We start from the raw sequence: 25,619 nt of genomic DNA, 5'->3' as shown, positions 1-25,619 counted from the left end.
TTTATCATGAATGGATGTTGAATTTTGTCAAATGTTTTTTCTACATGTATTGAAATGATCATATGATTTTTATCTTTCATTCTTTTAATGTGATGTGTTACATGTATTATTGATTTGTGTATGTTGAACCATCTTTGTATCCCAGGGATGAATTCCTCATGATCGTGGCATATGATCCTTTATTGTGCTGCTGAATTTGGTTTGTTAGTGTGGTGAGAAATTTTGCATTTGTATTCATCAGGAATATTGCCTGTAGTTTTCTTTTCTTGTAGTATCCTTCTCTGGCTTTCATATCAGGGTAATTTTGGCCTCATAAAATGAGTTTGGAAGTGTTCCCTCCTCTTCTATTTCTTGGAAGAGTTTGAGGATTGACATTAATTCCCCTTTAAATGTTTGGTGGAATTCACCAGTGAACCTGTCTTGTCCTGGGCTTTTCTTTGTTGGGATGTTTTTAATTACTGATTCAATATCCTTAATAATTATTGATCTGCTGAGATTTTCTATTGTTCCTGATTCAGTTTAGGTAGGTTGTATGTTTCTAGGAATGTATCCATTTCTTCTACATTGTCCAGTTTGTTGGTATTTAGTTGTTCCTAGTAGTCTCTTATAATCCCTTGTATTTCTGTAGTATCAGTTGCTATGTTTCCTCTTTCATTTATGATTTCACATTGATTTCTGTTCTCTCTCTTTCTTGGTAGTCTAAGTAAAGGTTTGTCAATTTTGTTTATCATTTCAAAGAACCAATTCATTTTCATTGCTCTTTTCTATTGTTTTTATTTTCTCTGTTTTGTTTATTTATGCTCTAATCTTTGTTACTCCTTTCTTCTATTAACTTTGAGCTTAGTTTGTTTTTCTTTTCCTTGTTTCTTTAGGGGTAAAGCTAAGTTTTTTATTTGAGGTCTATTTTATTGATGTATATGTTTATATCTATTAGCTTTCTTCTTTAAATGCTTTTGCTGCATCCCATTGGTTTTGGTATGTTGTGTCTCCATTGTCATTTGTCTCAAGATACTTTTAATTTTTCTGTTAACTTCTTCTTTGATCCATTGGTTATTCAAGAGTATGCTCTTTAATTTCCATGTATTTGTGAGTTTCCAGTTTTCCTCCCATTACTGGTATCTAGTTTTCATACCATTATGATCAGTGAAGATATTTGTTATGTTTTCAGTCTTCTTAAATTTGCTAAGACTTGTTTTGTGGCCTAATGTATGATTTATCGTAGAAAATGCTCCACGTGTACTTGAGAAGAATGTGTTTTCTGTTGCTGTTATTGTTGGATGGATTGGTTAGGTTGTCTGTTAGGTCCATTTGGTCTATAGTGCTGTTTGAAACAGCAATTCAAATCTACTGTCTCTTTATTGATTCTCTATCTGGTTGATCTATCCATTGTTGAGAGTAGGGTGTTAAAATTCCCAACTATTATTATACTGATGTGTATTTCTCCTTTTAGTTCTGTTAGTTCTATTAGTATTTAGATCCTCTGATATTGGGTGCATAAAATTTATAATTTCTATGTCTTCTTGATTGATTGACTCCTTTATCATTATATAATAACCTTTTTGTCTCTTCTGATCAATTTTAGCTTAAAGTCTAAAATGGCTAAAATTTTAGCCTAAAGTTTTTTTTTTTTTATGATTTATTCTTTTAATGAAGGGACTGGGAATTGAACCCAGGACCTTGTTCATGCTAAGCACACTTTCTACCACTGAGCTATACCCTCCCCCCACAGCCTAAAGTCTTATATAACTTTAGTCTAAAAGTCATATAAGAATATATGGATATGCCACATTTTGTTTATCCATTCACAGCTGGTATTATCTTTGTTCAGGTGGGGCATACAAAGCTTTCACATGCTCAGAAAATCATGAGGAATTACTTTCACTGTGTTCTGTTGGTAACACAGGGCCAGGCCATAATGACTGTGAAACGGAACTATACAAAGACATACAGTTAATTCTCATTACTTGTAGTAGTTAAATTCCATAATGTCACCTTAAACACTGAATTAGTGAATACTGAATCATTGCTCCTAGGGGAAATACAAGATCGGGTTCCTGCAATCCTCTGATCACATTTTTCTCGATTGATTAATTCATCACCTATTTTTATGTTTGTTTCCATTTAAAGACACCTTATTTGCTATATATTGTTGATTCACTAACACTGAACTAATGACCAATGGCACTCTAACTCATGCCTGAACAGAGCTTATCTAATACACATACTTTCTCCATAAGACAGTCACAGACTTCTTGTGCTTTGTAACACCAGACAGCAGCACTTCAGCACTCTTCTTGGGGACTCCAAATAAACTAATAAAGGTAACCACTTATCTACTTTTAGTCTCCATAGATTTACCTTTTCTGATCATTTTGTATAAATATAATCATATCACCTATAGTGTTTTCTAACACCACTTCTGACACTAAGTACGTGGGTTCTTTTTCCCTACAGTAACCAATTCTCCAGCTTCCTAAACACTGGCTGTGTGTTCTACAATTCAATTCAGTTCTGACACTAACTACCTGTAGGTTAAGGACTTAGCCCCACAAGACTGCCCCAGCTAAAGATACCTGTTGCAAGTCCTAGGTTGCCACCTGTACTTCTGACCAACCCACTATAAATCAGGAGTTGCCACGATCCCCTCCTTAGTTTCAATAATTTGCTAGAACAGGTTACAGGACTCAGGAAAACACATTACTTACTATTACCAGTTTATTATGAGAGGCTACAACTCAGTAACAGCTAAATGGAAGAGATGCATAGGTCAAGGCACGGGGCTGGGGACACAAGACTTGCATTCGCTCTTGGCATACAACCCTCCCAGCACCTCAGTGTGTTCACAAACCTGGAAGCTCTCCAAACTCCATCATTTAGGGGTTTTTAGGGAGGTTCCATTAGATAGGGATGGTTGATTCAATCATTGCCCATCAGTGACTGAACTCAGCCTTCAGACCCTCTCTCTTTCCAGGGTCCAGAGTCTTATTGTTTCATTGGTCAGTATACCTCCATAAATAATATACCGCAGTCTTGGTTCTTGATTGTTAATTTTGGCTTCTGTTGACAAAAACAAATGAACAAACAAAACAGAAACAGTAAAGTTTGTTTTGCTGTATTAGGGTAGAAAATAAAAAAAATAAATTTTCCTTCTCTAGTTTACCTAATAATATTAAACTACATGTGTATTCTTTTAAGACAGTTAAAAACTTAAATGATTATAAAAGTGCAAGCAGCTTAACCACGTGGTTCTGACACCGAATCTCTCATGAGGAGGTGGCAGTCAAGCTGTCAGCAGGGCTATAGCCATCTGACTTGACTAGAGCTGGAGAATATGTTTCCAAGGTGACTCACTCACATGGCTGTTGGCAGGAGGCCCTGGCTCCTCGCTTCATGGGCTTATCCACAGGGATGTTTGCGTGTCCTCATGACATATCAGCAGATTCCCTCCAGATCAAGTGATCTAAGAGAGAGACAAGAGTAGAGTTGTGATCTCGTTCACGACCAAGTCTCAGAAGCCACAAGCCATCCTGTCTGCTATATTATACCTATTTATTAGAAGTGAGTTAACAAATCCAGTCCATACTCAAGGAGAAGGGAATTAAGCTCCACCTCTTAAGAGAGATGTGTCAAAGACTTTGTGGACATCTTTTAAAGCCACCACGGTGACTGATGGCAGGAAGCCTCAGTTCCTTAGGATGTGGGCTTCTCCACTGGACTGCTTGAGTGTCATTATGACATGGCAGCTGGCCCTCCATAGAGCAGGTGACCCAAGAGAGAACAAGAAGGAATCTACAATGTCTTTGATGGCCTAACTTCAAAAGTTACCCTCTGTCATTTCTGCAGTATCCTATTGGTTACACAGGTAGGCCTCATTCAGGGTGAGAACAGACTAAATGAGGGCATGTATCCCAGGAAGCAGGAATCAGTGGGAGCCATCCTAGATGGCTCACAGGTACCCAAAGGAAAGTAATAATTAATTCTGTCAGGGCATGCTGGGGAGGTCTCCACAAAGGAAATGACATAGAGATAGGCTTTTGGGGTCCCACAGACCCTGAGAAAAATGAGGAGGATCAGTAAAGGTCATCTAGTTCTATCCTTGACTTGAAGACAGAAGGAACATAAGAACCAGGACAGGTGCCAAAGGAGTCTGCTTTCCACTGGCTTTTGATGCCCTTTCTAACTTTGCTTACTATCTTTCATGTGAGCTGCTGAAATGGCTGGAGGTGCTCTAGTCTCACAATATGCAATTATACCAGGCAGGAGCTTCTGTAATAATAGGTATTAAGTACTTGATGAACCAAAATGGCTATTCAAAGCCACTTTTTGTTCTCTCTTGTAACTAGGTCATGAGCTTCCTCAAGAGATTGGGAGAAATGAGCTGTAGCAGCCTCCACCTCTATGCTTGTCATTGTTTTAACATTCAGAACACAGTCTCTACCAAGGAGCCTTTTAAAGCTTTTACATTTTTGATGGGAGAGACCAGGAACAGTGGGAAGCTCAGCAGATCCTTAAAATATAAAATTCCCCATTCCTTTCAGAAAACCAAAAATAATTCCTGAGTTATAAATTAGAGGTCTTTGCTCATTCTTGTTTTTTTTTTCCCCCTCAAAAGCTTTGGCATCATCACAGTGCTGCAAATGTGGTCATTTCCTGTGTATTCTTTTTATTTTGTTATGAACTTTACATATTTCCACAAATAAAGAGTCTACCAACAACAACAACAACAACAGAAATAAATGCAAAGAACTGTCCATGTAAAGAGAAATAGGGTGAGAATCCTCCTCTTTGGCCAGAAAGACAACTTTTTCTTCCTCCTGCGAGGCTAATAACACACTGGGTCAGGGAGCATTCATTGCAGAAAAGCCACAGGCTCCAAGTGACTCAAGGGGGCCAGCCCTCCTTTACAGCTGTGTATCTCTGAACAGTCCAAGACAGGCACCAGCCTTCAGTGAGCTCTAAACTCAGCCCACTGGCCTTCCCTGGACAAGAGGGGCCTCCAGGCATGACCCACGCCTTACTTTGCTTCCTTTGCTTTCTCCTCCCATAGTATTAATACTATTTATTGGGCAACTGCTCTGTGCCTGCACTTAATGTTTATTGTCCTTCTTCCTTCTCAAACCCTGAGTCACATTTTACAGTTAAGTGCAGAGACTATATTAAGGATATTTCTTTTTAAACAATAAATTTATAAATTTATGTATAGTACAAGGAACTGTATTCAATATCTTGTAATAGCCTATAATAGAAAAGATTATGAAAAGGAATGTATGTATGCGTGTATATAACTGAAACATGCTGTGCACCAGAAATTGTTACAACATTGTAAGCTGACTATACTTCAATTAAAAAAAGAAAAAGAAAGATAAAAAAGAATATTTCTTTTGCTGAAATGGAAAACCCAAACTCAAAATGGCATAAGCAACAAGAGTATTTATTGAGTCACGTAACCAAAAAAGCCAAGTATATGATGGGCTTCAGGCACAGCTGGATCAATGTACTTATGTGCACCATTAGGCTACATTTCTCTCTCTGCCTCCTGTTTCTGTACCCTCTTCAGGCAAGTTCTTCCTGGTGTTGGGGAGATGGCTAAGACAACCAAAGGTGCTACATTTCATTAAGTGTGGCAGCTGTGGGCATGCTCCATTTGGATCTCCCTTCTAAAAGAACTTGCCATTCAGCTCCAAGGAGCACCTTTAGCTGGCAGCCTCCAGTTATACCACCTTCAGGATCCATGTCCTTCCTGATCAACTACCAGCCAATAACTGGACGTGGAGAGGGGTACTAGGGCCTGGTGACTTCTGCCCAATGCGTGACTCCTCTGGGTGGGCAGTCTTTGCTGCAGAGCTCCCATGGGGTAGGCTGAGAACATCGGATCTGATTGTGTTCTGCAGCTCCCCTTTATCTTTCACACGTGTTACCCTCTCCCCTAAATAAACCTCTTGTACCCTAAACTCCATCTCAGTGTCTACCTCCTTCAGGAGTCAGCTGAACCATCAGTTCTCACTGGCTTCCATCCCCACTTGAAGCAGATGTTCTTACTCACCCAGATCCCTTTGGACCCCTTTGGACTGATTTTCAGTATGCTCTTCTAACAGCCAGTGCTTCTGGCCGTGCGCAGGTAGTGCTCTCAGAGCCCCAGAGGGTGAACCCCACTGAACATTCAGAAGGGCCAGGGTCCAGTTTACTCTCCAACTCCCTCTTCTCCCCCAAACCTGTCCAGTGACTGGCGGGTCAAGAGTCTCAATGCCAAGCTTCCTTGCCTCCAGGCAGAACTTCTGAGACATAACCTACTCTCCAGAGTTCCTCTGTGGGCTCAGGCTTAAAGCCACCCTCCACCAGACTCTGCCTGAGATCTCACCTTCTCTGCCCGGCTTCTCCCCCTCCACTTCCCATCCGCCACGGCACACTTCCTTAATGAATCACTTACAAAGGAATCGTCCGCAGGTGTGCTTTTTAAGCACCTAACCAATAACCAGCAGCTGGGGCCACAGCACCCATCAAATGGCTCTCTCTCTCTCCTATGGAACAGTCCCACTGGGTCCTCTCCCTGTTCTTGCTTCATTAGGTCTATGGGTGGTAAGTGCTTCCTATTATCACTAACTCTAGAGTCCCTCCCTGATCCTTGATTGTTTTCCCTGGACCCCTTTCCACTCCTTTGTGGGTAGCCCATTCATTAAACTCTTCCCCAGTCACCCCTTGGGAGGATGCTACCTATTTCCTGCCAGAACCCTGAATCATAAATATAGGCTTTTAAAAATATTATCTGTTTCTTAACATATAAAATTCATAGTGCCCTAGAGACTTGGAATGAGACAAGTTTAACGTTATGGAATGATTGCCCTTTTATCTCATCCAGTCAGTTTGGCTCTGGGACTGTATGTGTAATAAGCTAAATTAGAGATGATGTCGAAAGTCTGATTTTGAGGCTTCCTGATGGGAAGGCAGAGGTAATGAATGAATGACCTCCTACCTCCATTTACCCCTCAAAAGGCCCTCCAGTTGGAAACAGCCAGTAAACAACTTGCAGAAAGTGGCATTTGGCGCTAGATGGCAGTCATGCCCACCAGTGCTGCTGCTCGTAGACGCCATCAACAGTTCCCGCTTGCCTGACCCTGCAGATTCATTATTCACAGTCCAGCAAAAGCTAGTTTGCCTGCCAGCTCTCCACTCCTAAATCAGGGTTGTTGCACATTCCTTCAATGTAGAAGAAGCTTGTGGTTTTCCAGCACCTTGGGTACCTGGGCCTCCCTGCCCTGCCAGGGCCTGGGAAGGTTCCTATTATTATCTGCTTCTACAGGCTCTCTCTCAGTACATCTGTTGCTAGACACTCAAACACCGATGCAGACCCAAGGGTCTAGGTCTCTGGGGAAGAGGCTGTAGAATATAGACGCTTAGGGGGAACCCCTCCTGGTGCAGGAAATACTGGTGTGTTTGGGCTGCCCCTCCCCCTGGCTAAAGGACCTCCACAATTGCTTTAGCTGGCCTCCCCCAACCCCCTTGGATTTAGCAAATGAGTGACATTAGTTAAAATCATTGTATTAATAGAGACACTTTAAGTTACAAGTAACTGAAGCCCTGTGAAAAATGAGCTTAAGCCAAGTAAAAAGATGGAAGAATTGTTTAGTCAGTAGCCTTAAGAGCCATGTATAGGGGAATTTAGACACAACTATATCCACATGTGTTTCAGGCATGTCTGGATCCAGCTGCTGAAAGAAAATTGTCAGTAATCTATCTGCCTCCATCCACCTCTTCCTTCTCTCTTGAGCACAAACGCCCAAGTGCTGAAAGAAAGAAATGTTTTTCTTCATAGTTCTTTCAGGATCCCTAGACTAATCACATGGGAGGAGTTCTGGGAGATGACATACCTAATTTGATTAGGTCAAATGCCCATTGCTAGAAAGAAGCATAGGTCAGGAAGAGAACAAGGAAGGTTTGAATTCCCAAGGATGAAAAAAAAAAAAATCAAGTTATTATCACCTGAAGAAGAGACACAGTGATAAGCCGAGTCAGCAGATGCCCACGGTGACCAGGCAGCTGCACTGACACTTTCCTCTTCTGCTCACTCACTTATCTATTGACTCACCCAGTGAACCCAGGGGCTCCCTCCTGATAGCACTGCCAGCTCTCCCTCTCCATTCCTACCGAGGTAAAAGTCCTGCTTATTCAAGGACTCCTACCCCACAGTCTCCTAACATCCTGTGCTTTTCTTTCAAAGCATTGAACAGTCCAAGATTATGTAGTGACATAAGTGATTATTAACCCGGTGTGTATCTTTCCTCTAGATTATAATCTTCAAAGAGACAAGACTTTGGTGTCCCCAGAGCCTAACGCAGTGACTGACACATGGTAGGTACTTAGCAAACATGTGATCATTCATTCATTTGATACTTATCTGTTAGACCCCAGGGACAGTAGGTCCAATCAGACAGGGTCCCTGCCTGGCTTCTACCTTAGTGAGGGAGACAGACAAGTAAAGCAGTGTTCACAGTCCAACTGCAGTGCTTTCTCCAAGAATGGTGGACTCAGGGGGAGCTGGAGGAGGAATGTCTAAATCAGAGGGGTCCAGGAAGTTTCCCTGAAGAGCCATGATGTTGGCCTCACTTTAGAAAAATAGAAGGCATAAGCAAATGAAGGAGGGAAGAGGGTGCCCTCAGAAGCAGGGGGAGGTTATATAGCTCAGTGGTAGAGTGCAGTGCTTAGCATGCATAAGGACCTGGGTTCAATCCCAGGAAACTCTATTTTAAAAAAAAATAAGGAGGAGAGGGGGGGTGGGAAGGGATAAACTGGGAGTTTGAGATTTGCAGATACTGACTGGTATATATAAAATAGATAAACAAGTTTATACTGTCTATCACAGAGAAATATATTCAATATCTTGTAGTTTACAGTGAAAAAGAATATGAAAATTAATATATGTATGACTGAAGAATTGTGCTGTACACCAGAAATTGACACAGCATTGTAAACTGACTATACCTCAATTAAAAAAAAAAAAGATTTAACAACTCCAAAAAAAAGAAGAAATAAACCTAATTACCTCCCCCACCCCAAAAAGAAGTACCTTGGAAAACAAGGAAATATAGCCTGATACAGTCTGTCTCATTGGATTAACCCACCAGGACAGGGGAAAATCATATAGGAACTATGCCTTTTAGCAAAACCAATGCCTTAAAAGAAAGAAAGAAGGAAGGAAGGAAGGAAGGAAGGAAGAAAAATAATTTTTTGGATAAAAAAATTAGCTTAAAAGGATACAAAAAAGCTTTCTGATTATATCAGCACCTGGCAAGGCAACTGCCACATGTGTGAATGCCTGGATGAAAGTCATTGGATTCTATATGTTTTGCTTAAAACAGAAAAGAAAGCCAACCTGGGGTATGGCCCATTAAGAATCCAAGCAGACTCCTAAAGGCACAGAAAAGAAATAAAAGGCAAAAGAAATTACTATAAAACAAGAAGATTTATATAACCCTATCTGCGTAGAATAAAAATGTGCCCCGCTTCACATGCCATTTGCTGCCAGTATCTGGGATTGTCACAGAGGGGAAATCACGTGCCAGGCCAAGAAACAGGCACAGAGAATTCAACGTTTAGGGCTTGAAAAGAAGGCCTGGAACACAAGCCTCTTTTGTCTTTCAGGCTTCTCTTAATGACCATGTTTGAGACCTGGGATTTATGAAGGAAGCACTATTCAAAAGGACTTCATTATAGAGAAAGTTCAATTGCAGTCCCCAGTTTCCCCTCTCATTGCAAATCCCTTGTGGGATGCTTGTGTTAACTGTACAAGAGAGTTATAAATGGTTTAGAAATCAGTGTGTTGTGTCACAAATTGAAGCAGTTGCTGCTCCTTAGGCTGGCAGCAAAATCATGAATCAAAACCTAAAGTTCTAGAACAATGTTTGTAAACCAGGTCTCACAATGAGTTGTCATTGATGGCATTCAACTGCTATGCCCTCGCCCCCAGATCTCCTCTGTGAACCACCTCCCCCCAGCAAATGAATGGAATCTGGAAGCTCTTCATTCCGTACTAAGATGAAAGGGGTCTCTTCCAGTCACTGTATCTCACAGCCTTAGGCCAAAGGAACCATACCCTTTTTTCACCACTCGCTGTACAGAGCATTTTCCCTACTTTTCCCTCCAGATCATTAACTCTCTCTCAATAATAGCAAAGACTTCTCTAGATCTTGTCCAACACCAGTCACTGTTCAAAGTGTTATATGCATATTTAATCAATTTTATGTCACAGCAGTCTTATGGGGGATGTGTTGTCATCTCTCATTTTTCAGATAAGGAAGCTGAGACCAAAGAGGTTTATTAACTTGCCCAAGGTCATACAGCCCTTAAAGGGTGAAGCCAATATTGGAACCAAGATCTTTGGTTCTGTAGCCCACATTCTCTACCACTATGATATGATGCCTCATAAGGGAGGGTGCCATCGAAGCCGGGCTGAGCTGTCCATTGTCCCAGCCCCACTATATTCACCATGCCTGATTCCCTCCTCCTCCCCTCTTCATCCAGGAGGTTCTGAAGAAGCAGCTAACTTTGACCAGGTACGAGCCAATCATCCATGTTCTCAGCTTTGGTGATTGACTCAGAGCTGGGCCTGTGACCCCATCAAAGTCATGACGGGACTTTTCCTGGGGCTTCTGGGAGAAAGGAGCCCTCTCTTCTTTTCTGACTTTGGGGGTGGGCAGAGGTGGGGAGAGGAGCTACCACAGCTCTTTTACTGCTGTAAAGGGAGGCCGCCAAGGGGGAGTCAATGAACAGAGAAAGCAGAGCAATGAGAGGGACCCACAACACAGAACTCCAGGGGCATTGCCAAGAATACATAGTGTTGGGCTCACGCCACACAATATAACAGGGCCCCCTGGAGTTGGGCATAGTATAGTTTCACGACCTGACATGAGCCCTGAATCCAGCAACTCTTGAAGTGCCAGATACCTCCACATTGTTTGGTCCCATGAGTCAGTAGATCCCTTTTTATAAGGCCGATATGGGTAGGGTTTTCTGCAATTTGAATCATAATGCAGCCTAATCAAAACAACCTCAACAAACCTTGTGAAAGCTGGGCCAAAAGTCCCGTTAGTTACAATGCTATGATGGAACAGTAGGCTTGCTGATCGGAAATAAAACTATGACTCAAGGTCCTGATCATGCTTAAGAATAGAGAAAGGGCCAAGTTCCTAAAATTCGCAACCGTTCTCAAGTTTTACCATTTATTGTACAAGTGGAAGACAACTGCACCTCAGATAATCCTCCAAAATGGCTGCTAATGGATTCACTCTTATAATTACATTTAACTCTGGTTAATGTTAAAATGACTTTAAATGCTCTCTCAGCAAGGCAGAGGGTCAAGGACCAGATGCCCATGGAAGACAGGGCAAAGTCAACCAGGCATCAAAAAATAGCCAGGACACCTGGATTGCCAAGGAGTGGCCAAAGAGGACTTTAGTCTTATTTATGTGTTGATCTCTTATAAAGGAATGTATTTGTAAATTATTTGTAAACAAATAAAAATTAACTTTGAAGTAGATAGGGCTAAAGGAAAAGTCATGTAATTGCATTATCTTAGATGAGTGTCATCACACTTTTTTTTTAAAACAATGGAACCCCTCAAATAAAACATCTTGTTAAAACTGTAATGAACATCTGTTGTTTTTCTCCTTCTTTGGTTCAGAAGTTTAAAATATGATGGCTTGTTTTCTGGGAAACACCTTCTGTTCACGTCTAACTGGTTCAGGTACATGGCACTTGGTCCTGGTCTGGCCATAAAAGCAAATATAATAATTCCCTTCCTGGGATCTCTTGACTCTTTTTCCCTCCCTAACAGTTCTGGAAAGACACAGCAGTAGCATAGTTTTTTAATCTCCCTGAATCTTCTCTCTATCAAAAAAGAAAAAGAAAAAAGCAGAGCAGCTAGATGATAAAGCCAAAAACTAGGGACAACATCTACAAGGCCAGGTGATAAGGTATCCCCCTCAAAACTCCAAAATACAAGAAAGGGAGGACAACCACCATCATAACTATAAGATCTGCATGATATCCACATTTATGCAGGAGAAAGCAGAGGGAAGAAACAGGACATCTGATGGCCCGCAAAATGGTGTTCACAGGAAGGCAGAATGAGCCTTCAAATCGGAGCAAAGCAATTAAAGTGACAAGGGATTTACCTGCTCCAGTATCAGATAAGTACAAGGGATCTCTAGTTTCAAAAGGTACAAGATATCAGAGATTAAAGTAAATCAGATCTAGAAAATTATGGCAATTAAGTGATAAAACTCAGGAAAAATTAGGACTAAATAAAAGTTATTTCTGAAATGAAACTAAATCAAAAAGAAAACAAGAGTGAATACACAATACAAATATTGCCCTATGAGAAATAAAAGGTGAAAAACAATTTTTAAGTTTAAAATAAAGAATGAAGAAAAAGGATTCAAGAGAAAGTGACAAATTTGAAGCCATGTAAACAAGATACAACATATTATAATCATAGTAACTAAAAGAAAATCAAACCAAGGGAACAATATGACAACCACTAAAAATTATATTTCAAGAAAGCTTTCTTGAAATAAATATCTGAAACTACATATTGAAAAGGCATAGCTATACCTGAAAATATTGACCCAGAACGACCAACACCAAGATGTATTCTAGACTTTAAAGAAAAAGAATTGGTCCTTTTTTGTGTCAAGGTAAAAAGGCCAAGTGAATTACGATGGGTAGAAAGTTAGATTGTCATTAAACTTTCAACACCAATGCCTTATGAAGAAGATGGAGTCACATATATAAGATATCAAAAAGGAGGCAAGGGTATAGCTCAGGGGTAGGGCACATGCCAAGAAAGCACAAGGTCCTGGGTTCAATCCCCAGTACCTCCATTTGAATAAATAATGAATACAACCTAATTACCTATCCCCCCCCCCGCAAAAAAGTATACAATGCAAATGTCAATTACATCTCAATAAAACTGGAATGAAAAAAATTTTTTTTAAGATATCAAGGAGAGAAAATGTGAGCCAAAGATTTTGTATTCAACTGAACTGAGTATGCAACTGGATAAAAGGACAGACAAACAACTTGTCATCAACTGCAGAAACTCTGGGCATCTTGTTTAGAATTTTGGTCACTTTGAAAAGAGGGTGTTTGTAATTGAGATGAGGTATATAGGTGGCTTCTGAGGTGGTCAGCAAAGTCCTCTCTCTTTTCCTGAGTGGTGGTTATGGGTGTTCACTCTACAATAATTCACTAACCTATATGCATGTTTGGTTTTTCTGTAAATATGTTTTATTTTATAATGTTTAAAAGCAACAAAAATAAAATCAAATAGACAATTATACTTAGATTTGAATATGGACTAATAATGATGTTAGGGAACTATTGTTGAACTTCTAGGTATGGTATAATGGTATTGTAGTAGAATGTTCTTATTTTTTGGAGATGCATGTTGAAGAATTTACTTTAACTTTATTTATTTATTTATTTATTTATTTATTTATTTATTTATTTATTTATTTATTTATTTTGCAAGAAGAGGTAATTAGGTTTACTTATTTACTTTTTTGATAGAGATACTGGGGATTGAACCCAGGACCTTGTGCATGCTAGGTATGCTCTCTACCATTAAGCTATACACTCCCCCATACTGTATTTTACTTTAAAATGCTGTAGCAAAAAAAAAAAAAAAATCGATTACAAGTCACATTTTGTTACCATAATTTTTAATTGAGGTATAAAATATATTATGTAGTATATAAAGATCTTAAGTGTTAACAGTTAAATGAGTTTTGATAAATGACATTACTGTATCAAAATACAGAATATTTCCCCCAGGAAAGTTTCCCTGGCTCTTCCCAGTAAATCCCCTCTCCTGCCCTACATGGAGGGAACCACTGTGCTGATGATCTCTTTCACTATATATTAGTTTTATCTGATCTAGAACTTCATATAATAGAATTATATAGTGCATACTCTTTAGTCACACATTTTTTTCACATTTTAATATCCCTGAAATTGGAATGTAGCTTAGAAATTGGTGGTGTCTTAACAATTAAATGGCAGTGTTTTCTTCTTTTTATCGTTTTATAAAATAATGGAATGTCTTATAATCAATGGCATCTTCAATTTGATGAAGTACATTATATGTAAATTAATCAAATATGGCAAAAATGTTAACAGTTGTTGAGTCTAGTTGGTGGTATATGGGTTCCCTACTTTTCTGTGAACTTGAAAATTTAAAAAAAAAATTTTTTTTGGAGGAGGGGTGGTAATAATTTTTTTTTTTAGAGGAAGGCACTAGGAACTGCACCCAGGACCCTGTGCATGTTAAGCACATACTCTACCACTGAGCTATACCTTTCCCCCTTGAAAATTTTTATGTAAAAAAGTTTACTAAATATATATGTAAATAAAAGGATACCACAATTGTTGTGTTTTGTTTTGGCTTTCTTTCCCCCTTAATTAAAGTGACCCTGAAATAATGGAATTGCCTAGAGACTTTCTTGCCCTCTGTGAAGAACATCAGAAATCATCCTGAAAGTTCTGGACTCCTTCCCTGTCCTGGGATCTGGCTTCCCCAGTCCCTCACCCTTTATCTTCAGGAGAAGGCAGCATGCCCTTTGTCCATGGAGTCAGAGGAGGTGACCCCACACTGAACATGTCACTTCCGCCACAGACAGAATGACAGCCTATCACATCATGGCACAGACATAGGTTTCCACTTGGAAGTTCTGACTCTGCCATTAGAAAACCTGTGTGTTCCAGAGAAATTTTAAGCTCTTTCATTCCCAGTTTGCTCATCTGTACGACTGGTTAGTAGCCTCCACCACTCAAGGTGGTTAGAAAATTGACAGGACAAAAGGGAAGGAAGTTAGCAAACTGTAAAACTACTCTCAATATGAACAGTTAATTTTATTCTTGGGAAGGGAGAGAGAAACACTTCATCTCAGATCCTAGTTGGCTGATGGTGTAAGCAGCAGTATTGGCCCCTATCTTCGTAGAGGGGTGGTGGCGGAGGCTGGGACTGGATAACTGCAGGACCCTTTTGGCTCCGACATTCTGGCCTTCTCTCAGCATGGAGGAAATAGAGGTACCAGCTTCCTGATGTTTTTACTAGACCCTGGTTGGTCCCACTTCACCTACCTGGTGGACACCAAAGAGAATTTGCTATGGTCACACATTACTAAAAAATGCTGGGAGAGAAATAGCTTAGTGGTAGAGCGTATGCTTAGCATGCACAAGGTGCTAGGTTCAATCCCCAGCACCTCCATTTAAATAAATAAATGAACCTAATTATCTCCTCTCACAAACAAACAAACAAAAACCCAGAGCAAGTTAAAAAAAAAAATAAAAAGATGCTTATCCCCCAACATTTGAAAGTGTAGGAGCTGTTCTTTATTTTGCACTTCTTTAGTTGGACAGAGCAATTCTGCCCTACAGACATGCGCTGGTAAAGAGCCTGTTAGCCTCCCGGTTTTGTAGGCCACCCAGTGTCCATGTCAGAGCTTTCCTTGTTTTTGCTTCTCTCCATTTTCAAAATCAGTCATCTTTCCTGTGCTGTGAGTAAGAACATTTTAGAAGCTGTGGGCAGTTCAATGGCTGAATTGGCAACAAAGATTTTATGACGAAATAGTCTGTGTGCAGTTTTCTTTAAGGAGGGTATAATTACTGATATCCTAGAATGTGCAATTTTTGAGTGACAGTATGTACATTTAAAGAAAATGTTTAATCTCTTAATTTGTGAAGGTTTATATTATTTATAATGTAGTTGCTCTGTAAAAATTATTTTAAAATAAATCAATCTTTGGGTTACAAAATGATGTTTAGAGTAACATCAGCTAGATGTGGACTAGAAAGCTCTAGGTCCTCATTCTCCCCTTGGAAACATTACATAAACAACTAGAAATTGGCTAAACTAACTTAATAGGAGCTCTACAAATGCAAAACCTACAGCAACCAAGCAAATTGCCAATTAAGTAAAAGCCACATTCAAAATGGAATGAAGTTTTGAGGTGGTTTTACTTGCTCTTGCCCCACCTCCTGCTCAGCGTGGCGTACAGTGGGCTAGGGGAAGAAGTGATCCAGTCCCCAGTTTTCTTCCACGAGACAGAAAAAGCAGAATGGACCTAATTTTCAACATTTTAACCTGTGTGGGAGTTGTCTGATTGGTCCCTGTCACCTAACTTGGAGCTCAGATGGCCAAACATAGTACTGCTCAGGTCTCAGGCTGGGAAAAGCTATGGGAAGCAGTGGACACAGCTTGTAAAAGCCACAGGGGCTACAGACCCCCAGCCACCTGGGGCAAAAGATTACTTATTAAGGAATACAATAGACCAGCTAAGATCCCTTTTAAAAGCAGGAGTAAGAGTCTCAGGGAAATTAAAACACTTAAAAGCTGCTGTGTATATGGGAGAATTGGGAATCAGAGTGTATGCTAACAAGGTGGCTGGAGGTGAGTCTAACACTTGATTAGAGGGGTTAGAAATTTCAGCCCCACTTGCCAAACTCCAGGGAGGTGAATGAGTCTGGAGATTGCGTTCAGTCATCAATGGTCAATGGTGTGATGAGTTGTGTCATGCCTATGGAAAGAAGCCTTCATCAAAAACTTTTTTCTTGTTTTTTATTGAAGTGTAATCAATTTACAATGTTAGTTTCATGAGTATAGCAAAGCGATTCAGTTATAGATATATACATACACATATATTTTTTCAGATTCTTTTACATTACAGCTCATTACAAGAAATTGAATACAGTTCCCTGTGCTATACGTTAGGTCCTTGTTGTTTATTTTATATATAAAATGTGTATCTATTAATCCCAAACTCCTAATCTATCCCTCGCCCCATCCCCTTTTGCCCCTGGTAACCACAGTCTTTTTTCTATGTCCGTGAGTCTATTTCTGGTTCATAAATAAAATGTGTATTTTTTCTTTTTAGATTCCATGTATAAGTAGCCTTGGGGAGCTTATGGGTTGGTGAACACCAAACCAAGTCCCCCTAAAACTGAGTTCCCTTACCGAGTTTACTCACTCTCTCTATCCAAAACTTTATTCACTTTCTTGACCCCTGTGACCTCAATCCTGTGCTAACTGAACACTAATCAACAAGAGTCAGATAACTAAAGTTGCTGTTGCCGATAACATTGTGAAGATAACCTCGTGAAATAGCATCATTAACCTGGAAGCTCAGGTTGTTTCTCCAGGGCAAGATAAGCCTCCCAGCCATGGACCAGAGAATTGTAACCAGAGACATCCTGACTCCTGAAACCACCATCAAAAAAAAAAAAAAAAAAAAAAGACAACTGAACTTCTAAATAAAACAGAAACAGACTCACAGACATAGAAAACAAACTTATGGTTACCGGGGGGAAGGGGGTGGGAAGGGATAAATTGGGAGTTTGAGATTTGCAGACACTGACTGGTATATATAAAATAGATAAACAAGTTTATACTGTATAGCACAGGGAACTATATTCATTTTTCTTTCAGGAGGGGGAGTAATTAGATTTTTTTTTTTTAATGGTAGTACTGGGGATTGAACCCAGGACCTCGTGCATGCTAAGCAAGTGCCCTACCACTGAGCTATACCCTCCCCCGTAGGGAACTATATTCAATATCTTGTAGTAGCTTATGGTGAAAAAGAATATGAAAACAAATATATGTACGTTCATATATGACTGAAATATTGTGCTGTACACCAGAAATTGACACAACATTGTAAACTGACTATACTTCAATTAAAAAAAAAAAGCAATGTCACAAGATGATTAATCCCAGCTTCTCGGTTCTTCCTCTTAAAAAAAAAATCCCAACCCAAGACCAAGTTGGAGTGAATCTGAGTCTTGACTCTCCACTCCCTTGCTTTGGCGCCCTGCAGCAGACACTGTGTTTTCCTTCACCACAACCCAGTGTGTCAGTAGGTTAGCTTTGCTAAGCGTGGGCCAGCAGACCCAAGTTTGGGCAGGTAACAAACTCATCCACGTGCTGGAAGGACAGCACGCCCTCCTCCACTGCTTATGCCACTGCTTGCCTCTCAACCTGCCCTGTGCATCCCTTCCATTTGGCTACTCCTGAGTTGTAGCCTTTATAATAAAATTGTAATCGTAAGTAGAGTTTTGATAACTGAATTCTGTCATTCTAGGGGAGTACTGAATTTGAGTGAGGGATTGTAGGGTCCCTCGAGTTTGCAGTTACCTGAGCAGAAGGGCAGGTAGCCTGGGGACTCCACATGTGGCTGGTAACAGGAGTGGGGCAGTCTTGTGGGACTTTAACCTTTTTTTTTTCTCGGTATATAGATATTTTTATTGAAGTCTAGTCAGTTTACAATGTTGTGTCAATTCTGGTGTACAACATAATGCTTCAGTTATACATGAACATACATATATTTGCTTCCATATTCTTTTTCACCGTAAGTTACTACAACATATTGAATAGAGTTCCCTGTGCTATACAGTAAGAACTTGTTGTTTATCTATTTTATATATAGTAGTGTGTATCTGCAAATCTCGAACTCCCAATTTATCCCTTCCGAGCCGCTTCGCCTGAGCCTTTAACCTTTGAGGTCCTAAGTTCAAGTCTCAGCTCTGCTACTTATGAGCTGTGTGATCTTGACAAGTTGCCCAATCTCTCTGAACATCCGTTTTCCTATCTGTGTAATGGGGATCATAGCAGTCAGTATGTCATAGGGTTGTTCTGAGTCTTGTATGAAGTGATGCAGTAAAGCACTTAGCCTAATACCTGACACATTAAAATGCCTCATAATGATTAGCTATAACTTTAATCATGTTATTACTAATAAAGAAAGCTTCGTGCCACACCACACTGGTGCTAAATATAATCTGTGCCTGTATCCCCAGGCATAAAATAGGAAACAGATCCTTTTAAGATCTAGAACCCAAAAAATAAAGGCATAAATGAGAACAGCTAAGGACAAGGGTTTATGGTATTGCATAAATATGTTTTTCTCTTAAGCTTCTGGGTCCTGAAACTATTTTGCAAGCTTCTCTAGGTGAAAGATTCTGTGGCTTCACGAAGAAAATATCTGGCAAAACTCAGAGTAAACCCCAGTTGGAAGTATTGATTTGAGCCATTGCTTAATATTTTTATCTGTTTGGAGGCACTGAATAGCTGAAGTCACTGAGTTTGCTAAGAAGTTAATAATAAAGATAATTAGTTCCTTGGATTGTTTCTGAAATCTTTTGCGAGTGTCCTCCATGCAAGAAGTTAAGTCAAAGAGTCTGCAAGACCAGCAAGCAAGAAAGCAAGGAATGTGGAAAAACAAACACACTCTGAAAGAAGGTTGAATTCACTCCTGAAGCAAACACAATTGTTCTTTCTCTTTCACCCGTCTACCCTTTCCTCTCCTTGTTCTCCAATACCTGGATTTTGTTGAGTCAGCTGCAAAGACCACAATGTGTCTGCCTCTGTTTTGAAATGTTATTGATGCACTATTGAACTGCAAATACTGCTTTTGTGAAATGTCTTTATTCAGTGTCAATCTTCACAAATTAAACTTATGTCAAATGTGCCAGTTGCCTGCCTATGTCCAGCTTGGCTTTGTATCACAAGTTTATCTTTAACCCACTTTGCACGTCATTTTGAAAGCTTACCAAGGCATATGTCCTGGCTATTAGGTCACCTCAACTAATATTTGCTTGTTAGAGAGGCAATCATTTGCGTGTAAGAGACTCAGAGCTGGTGGGATCTCAATGAAACCCCCTAACTTTCCCATTAAAAACTCAAGCCTGACATTAAAAAAAAAAAAAAAAAAAAAAAAAAGAGAGAGAGACCCTTGTTTAAAAGGAAAACAGGAGGAGCAAGAATGGGAACTGATTGGTATGTGGTAGAGAAAGAGAGAGAGAGACCCAAGCAAATGCCCCTCCTCACATGCCAGAAACAGCTCAGTTAGCCATCTCTGAAACAGGGGATAAGCATTCTTAGATTTACACTGTTTTCCTTTTTGTTTATCATTGTATTTTAATTATTTTTATTTTGGTGAGGGGGTGGTAATGAGGTTTATTGATTTTTAGAGGAGGTACTGGGGATTGAACCCAGGACCTTGTGCATGCTAAGCATGTGCTCTACCACTTGAGCTATACTCTCCCTCCTGTTTTCCTTTTTAAATGTTCTTGCATTACACTGGAAATCCTTGTTCATTAAGTTTTTTATGGAGAAATATATGTAATATAAAATTTACCATTTTGAGCATTTTTAAGTGTACAATTCAGTGGCATTAAGTACATTTCCACTGCTGTGCAACCACCGCCACCACCATCCATCCCTACAACTTTCTCATCCTCCCAAACTGAAACGCTGTCCCTCTTAAACAGTAACTCCCCCATTCCACCTTTCACGCAGAGCCTTGGTAGTCTATTCCAGTTTCTCTCTATAAATTTGCCTATTCTAGGTACCTGTTTTATACACAGAATTGCACAATATTTGTCCTTTTGTTGCCTATATAATATGTCTTTGTCCTTTTGACGTAGAATAATGTCTTTAAGTTTCATCAATGTAGTAGTGTGTGTCAGAATTTCCTTCTTCTAAAAGGCTGAATAAGTCTATTATATTTTGTTTATCCATATTTTGTATATCCATTCATCTGCTGGTGGACATTTGGACTGTTTCCACCTTTTGACTGTTGTGAATAATGTTGCTATGAATATGGGTGTACAAATATCTGTTCCAGCCCCTTCCTGCTTTCAATTCCTTTGTGTATATAGCCAGAAAAGGAATTGCTGGATCATATGGTAATTCTCTATCTATAGTTTTAAATTTTATTTTTATTTTTTATCATTATTTTTGTTTTACCATTTTTTTAAAAATAGTGATAATATATTAAACGAAAAGAAAAATTAGTCATCAGTAATCCCACCACTCAAAGATAATCACTGTTAACAATGGAGTGTTAATCTTTTCAGACTTTCTCTTTTTGGGGGGGGCAGGGAAGGTAATTCGGTTTGTTTATTTATTTATTTAATGGAGGTGCTGGGGATTGAACCCAGGAACTTGTGCATGCTAAGCATGTGCTCTACCACTGAGCTGTACCCTCCTCCTCCTTTCAGACTTTCTAATCTACCCAAATGTCCCTAAAGAAAATAAATTTTTAAAATATAATTTTAATCCTTTCAGCAACCCTCTGAGGTAGCTACTGTTGTCACCTCACTGACCGGTGAGGAAACCAAGGCCCAGTGAGCAGAAACTGCAGCTGTGACTGGGAGAGTCAGCAGCACTGGAAGGGGAGACTGGACTGTCCTCAAGCTCTCCGAAGAGCCGGTAACTCAGAAATCAGGTAGAAATGCAGGTGGTCCTGCAGAAGAGGAGGTTAAGGCCCAAGAAGGGATAGCACTGGTCAAGGTCATACATCTAGTTAGTGACAAATTTGGAACCAGAATTCAAAACTACCTGATCTGGGCTCTTCCCACTATGATAGTGCCTAGCCTTGCCCTACACCCATGGTTAAATTTTAGTGTACATCAGAATCCTGATTTAAAGGAAAATCCCTGGGCAAAACTAGCCTTGGAGTTTCAGGACAAGCAAGTCTGGACCAATGCTCTGGAATCTGCATTTTAAGCAAACACTCAGGGAATCACTTTAGAGACGCTGCCCTAGACCATTAGCTAAGGCATTTAACTACTGAGATCACCAACTCCTACTCAGCTTCCTAAGAGTCCTTGGGAGGAAAGGATGAATAGTTACCCTGGAGTCATCCAAGCACCCAGACCCAGCATGACTTGGCATTCTGAGAGGTCATCAGTCCCTTCCTGCAGCCCCACAGTGCCCATCTGTTCTCTTCGGAGGACCCTGTCACGTTCTGTCCTGCTCTGTGGTTATTTACAAATGTCTCTTCTCCTCCTAGCTGAGTGGTATGGCCCTTACTGACTCCAAGGACTGGCCGCTCTGCACTCTTGGGGTCTGCCTTTACCACACTGACAAAGCGCTGCCTATCTCCTACTGGACTGCAAACACCTTGAGAGCATGGACCTCACAGAATCAAGGTCCTCATTTATCCAATAAAAATTCACTGAGAAACCTCTGTGTGCCAGGTATTATTCGAGGTTCTGGGGATGCAGAAGAGCCTGTCCATTTCTCATCACCCACACCCAAGTCCTGGACAAAAATGGACCTTGTTCGTGCCACAGTTAGTGCTCCTACATCCTGTATTACCCACTCCACTTCACCCTCCATACAGCAGAATTTTAAACATAAATGTGATCAGGTCACCCCCCCAACTTGTTTTCAGCCTCCCATGGGGTTCTAGTTGTACTTAGGATGAGAACCAAAATTCTTACATTCGGGACCTGGCCTGCCTGTCCTACCAGGGGCTCACCTCTGACCCCAGTCTTCCAGCCCTGCCCCTCCCTCACTGTCTCACCTGTTGTCACCCCAGCCTTCTTGTAGCTCCTCAAACCCTGGCCCAGGATGCCATCTGCCTCACCACTGACACTAAGATGGAGTGTGAGGTGCAAGATGGATATCAGGAGTCCACTCCTGTAAGAGGAAGTGGGAGGAAGCAGGGTCAGGCAGAGAAAGAAAATCCACGATTGTAGGCCTGCTGAAACTTCAGCCAACCTCCTGGGGAAGCCCTGAAGCAAATACTGTTCAGCAGTCCCGTGAGCTTCTCCAGTTAGGGTGTGACGGAGACCTCAGGCAAGGTGGTTCTGTGCAAGTGCTGTGCAAGGCTGTCGACTGACTGCACGCCTTGGTTAAAGGCAAGTTGTCCCTTGACAGGTGAGGGCACATCCATGAGTCTACCACGCCTGCCAGTACTGTTGTCCCTTATCATCCTGCCAGGCTGCCAGGCAGCTCCAGCTCGTGGCCCGCTTCCTCTCAGAAACCTTCACTCAGACCTCTGGGCTATAAGTGTTCATAAAACTCAGCAGCTATCATGCTATGTAATCACTTTTGTGTGTGTAGTTATCTAATCAATGTCTGCCTTCCTTAAGAAAAGTCTATGTTCTGTGCAGGAAAGGACGGTCTGTGAGACTCACTATAGACCCAGAGTTCAGCCAGGACCTGTCACGTGGTAGGTGCCCAGTAAAAACCTGTTGAGGAAAGGAATACAAACTGGTACCCTGTCTTGCAAACACATGATTCTCCCAACTGTGTGGGTCATCGAGAGCTTGCCGTGTATTTGGAGCGCTCATCTAGCTTATAGGGGAGGCATTCGTGATCATTTCAATCAGGTTTTATTTTTAATATTTAGGAGACTGCCTCCTGCCCCACCCTGATCTGATCTAGAAGGCAAAATAAAGGCAAAGTTCACACTATTACCACCATCATCATCATCACCATAACTAAAACTCAAAAGCCTTTGAAGGGCTCAGTGCACTGCAATGGGTAGCTCAAATTTCCAAACCTGGAGAGCCGCACAAGCCCAGTCCCTGCATGTATGGGCTGCAGCACTGGGTCAGGAATCACACTTCCTGCTCAACACTTAACTGTGCCCCCAAACAAGTCACACTCTCTCTGAGCCTCATCCACAAAGTGGGGATAATGCCTGCCCTTTTTCCTTCATTGATGTCTATCAGGTTCAAATGCAACACTAGGGAAGAAAGTGCTTTGCAAATTGTAAAGTGTGGTTCACAAGGAAGCAAGGGAGCTTTCTTCTCATGCGGTTATGACAGGTTGGCAAAGGACGTATTTGGAACATTAACTTGTTTTCTCCCTGGGGGAGAATCTTTTTCCTGGAGACTGAATGCCTATCCACTGAGACAGAGGCTGGGAAGGAGCTAGTGTAGATACAGGTGCTGGGGGTGGAACCCGTGATGAGGAACCCAAATTACTTTCCAGGGCCCTGGGTGGGCCAAGCCAGTTTGCTAACAGGAATACTCAGCAAGATCTTTGTTTTCTGTTGTTCTCCTCATCCACCTTTCCCTTTTATTGGTAATCAGTTTATTTAATCCAAATCTGTGGCATTTTCTTGACAAAGATGAACAAGAGCGAACCACAGCACTGTGTTCCAAACACTTGGCTTTTACAGTTACCTCATTGACCTTTCTCTCACAGATGGGGAAACTAGGCTTACAAAGGCTAAGTAACATGCTCAAAGTCAGTCAGGTGGTAAGTGGCTATTTGTATCTATTCAAACCCAGATTTTTCAGTACCTTCTCCCCTACACTGCTGTGTTTTAAAGTGCCTCCTGACCCCTACTTTCAGAAATTTAATGTGTGTGTGTGTGTGTTTGTTGGTATAAAGGAGCTCTGGACTGTTCATCTGCCTGAAAACACCTTAGACACACAATTTCTAAGCTCAGGAGGGACAGTGTAGTTTACTTAATCCAATTTATTTTGCAGTTAGGGAATCTGAGGCCAAGAGAGAGGAGGTGACTTTTCCCACACCCTCTATTATTTTGGTGTCTTGTAATAGGTGTCTTCCATTCCCACTCTTGCCTTCGCTCTGGGTGAGCCAGGACGCCTTTGCCTGCAGATACCTTTCCACAAAAGAATAGCTACCTTGCGCTGAGCATTCACTCTTCAACAAACATTTACTGAGTGCTTACTATGTGCTGGGAACACATAGAGGTGGTGTGAATATGATGAACAAGAAAAACACTGCCCCTGCCCTCCAGAAGCTTAAAAGTTAACGCAAGAGCCAGTAAAAAGTGCCTAAAGGTAATTTCTGATGCTAGAAAGTAAATTAAAAGAGGTAAAGGTGGTGGGGTAGGGTTTGAAACGGAGCAGTCAGGAAAAGCCTGACCACCTAGTATACATCAGCGGCTGGTACTGTCACTACAATCCCTAGACGCTGTGAGCTCCGTTTTGCCGACAAGATAACCGACGTTGAGAGGGGATAAGAGTGGCAGCCAAGTCCTAAACTCCTTACCCCGACTTCCTAACAACCCACGTGGTGCGGCCCCCGTGTAGTGGCCACAGCCACCGTCGGGCGTGGATGATGAAACTTAGGGCAAGGACTGCACCATCTCTCAGCCTGTGTCCTTGCAGGTGTTGGGGGAGGGTGTGTGTCCGGGAATGCGGGGTGCGCCTCCAGGGAGAAGCCACATATAGCTCTAAATTCGCAGAAGGCTGAGAAGACATTCCCAGTCAGACCCCCTCGGGGCTCTCCATCCCCTCTGCCAGACAAAGAGCCCGCCCAGCCGGCAGCAGAGCCAGACCACCGCTCCCGCCTCCTGCCCCGCCCCCGATCAGGCCAGCGCGAGGCACTATGGGACTTGTAGTTTGGGCAGCTCGCCACACCTGCTCCGAAAACAGACTAGGAAACTACATGGCCCAGGAGCCAGCGGGCGGGCCCCGGGTGGACTCGCCGGCTGTGGGCGTGCGAGCGCAGGGGGCCAAGCGGCGCGGGCGCTAGGATGCAGCTGCGGGCTCGGGAGCCGTGGAGCAGCTCCTGGCGCGCGCGCTAGACCGACAAGGCTAGGGGTGGCCAGGGAGCGACAGGCACGTTGCATGCATGCACTGAGCGCAGTCTTTGTAAAACCTGGTTGTGCAGCGCTTTGGCTCTGCAGTGGCGTGGTACAGGGTCCGAGTTGCCGGGGGATGGGCACTCGACCCCGGAGCCGCTGGCTCGTCTCGCTGAAAGAGCCTTTGGCTGGGCTTGGGGGCGGGGGTACGGGTGCCCGTCTTGGGCTGTGCGCGACGTGTTTGTTCTCTTTCCCTTTTTGTGCCAAGGTTTC

The 25,619-nt window shown here is 41.6% G+C and overlaps 2 long non-coding RNA genes across 2 annotated transcripts in view; one reads left to right on the top strand and one right to left on the bottom strand.

Annotated features, from left to right (window-relative positions):
* LOC105065134 (uncharacterized) overlaps positions 1 to 22,015 on the top strand; it is a 24,574-nt gene extending 2,559 nt beyond the window's left edge. Inside the window, exons 2-4 of the long non-coding RNA XR_006722964.2 lie at positions 8,283 to 8,346; positions 21,119 to 21,278; positions 21,846 to 22,015. This is a non-coding gene — a long non-coding RNA (uncharacterized LOC105065134). The remainder of the gene's footprint in view (positions 1 to 8,282; positions 8,347 to 21,118; positions 21,279 to 21,845) is intronic.
* On the bottom strand, positions 1,894 to 25,619 carry LOC105065133 (uncharacterized). The gene is made up of 3 exons (XR_834904.3): positions 25,424 to 25,619; positions 3,356 to 3,460; positions 1,894 to 3,057 (listed from the first exon to the last, which is right to left on the bottom strand). It is a non-coding gene; the product is annotated as an uncharacterized LOC105065133 (long non-coding RNA).

This window comes from Camelus bactrianus, chromosome 9 (assembly GCF_048773025.1).
Source record: "Camelus bactrianus isolate YW-2024 breed Bactrian camel chromosome 9, ASM4877302v1, whole genome shotgun sequence".
In the NCBI taxonomy this organism is placed as follows: domain Eukaryota; kingdom Metazoa; phylum Chordata; class Mammalia; order Artiodactyla; family Camelidae; genus Camelus; species Camelus bactrianus.
Note: the sequence above shows the minus strand (reverse complement) of the source record. Positions and strands in the feature narration are given on the sequence as shown.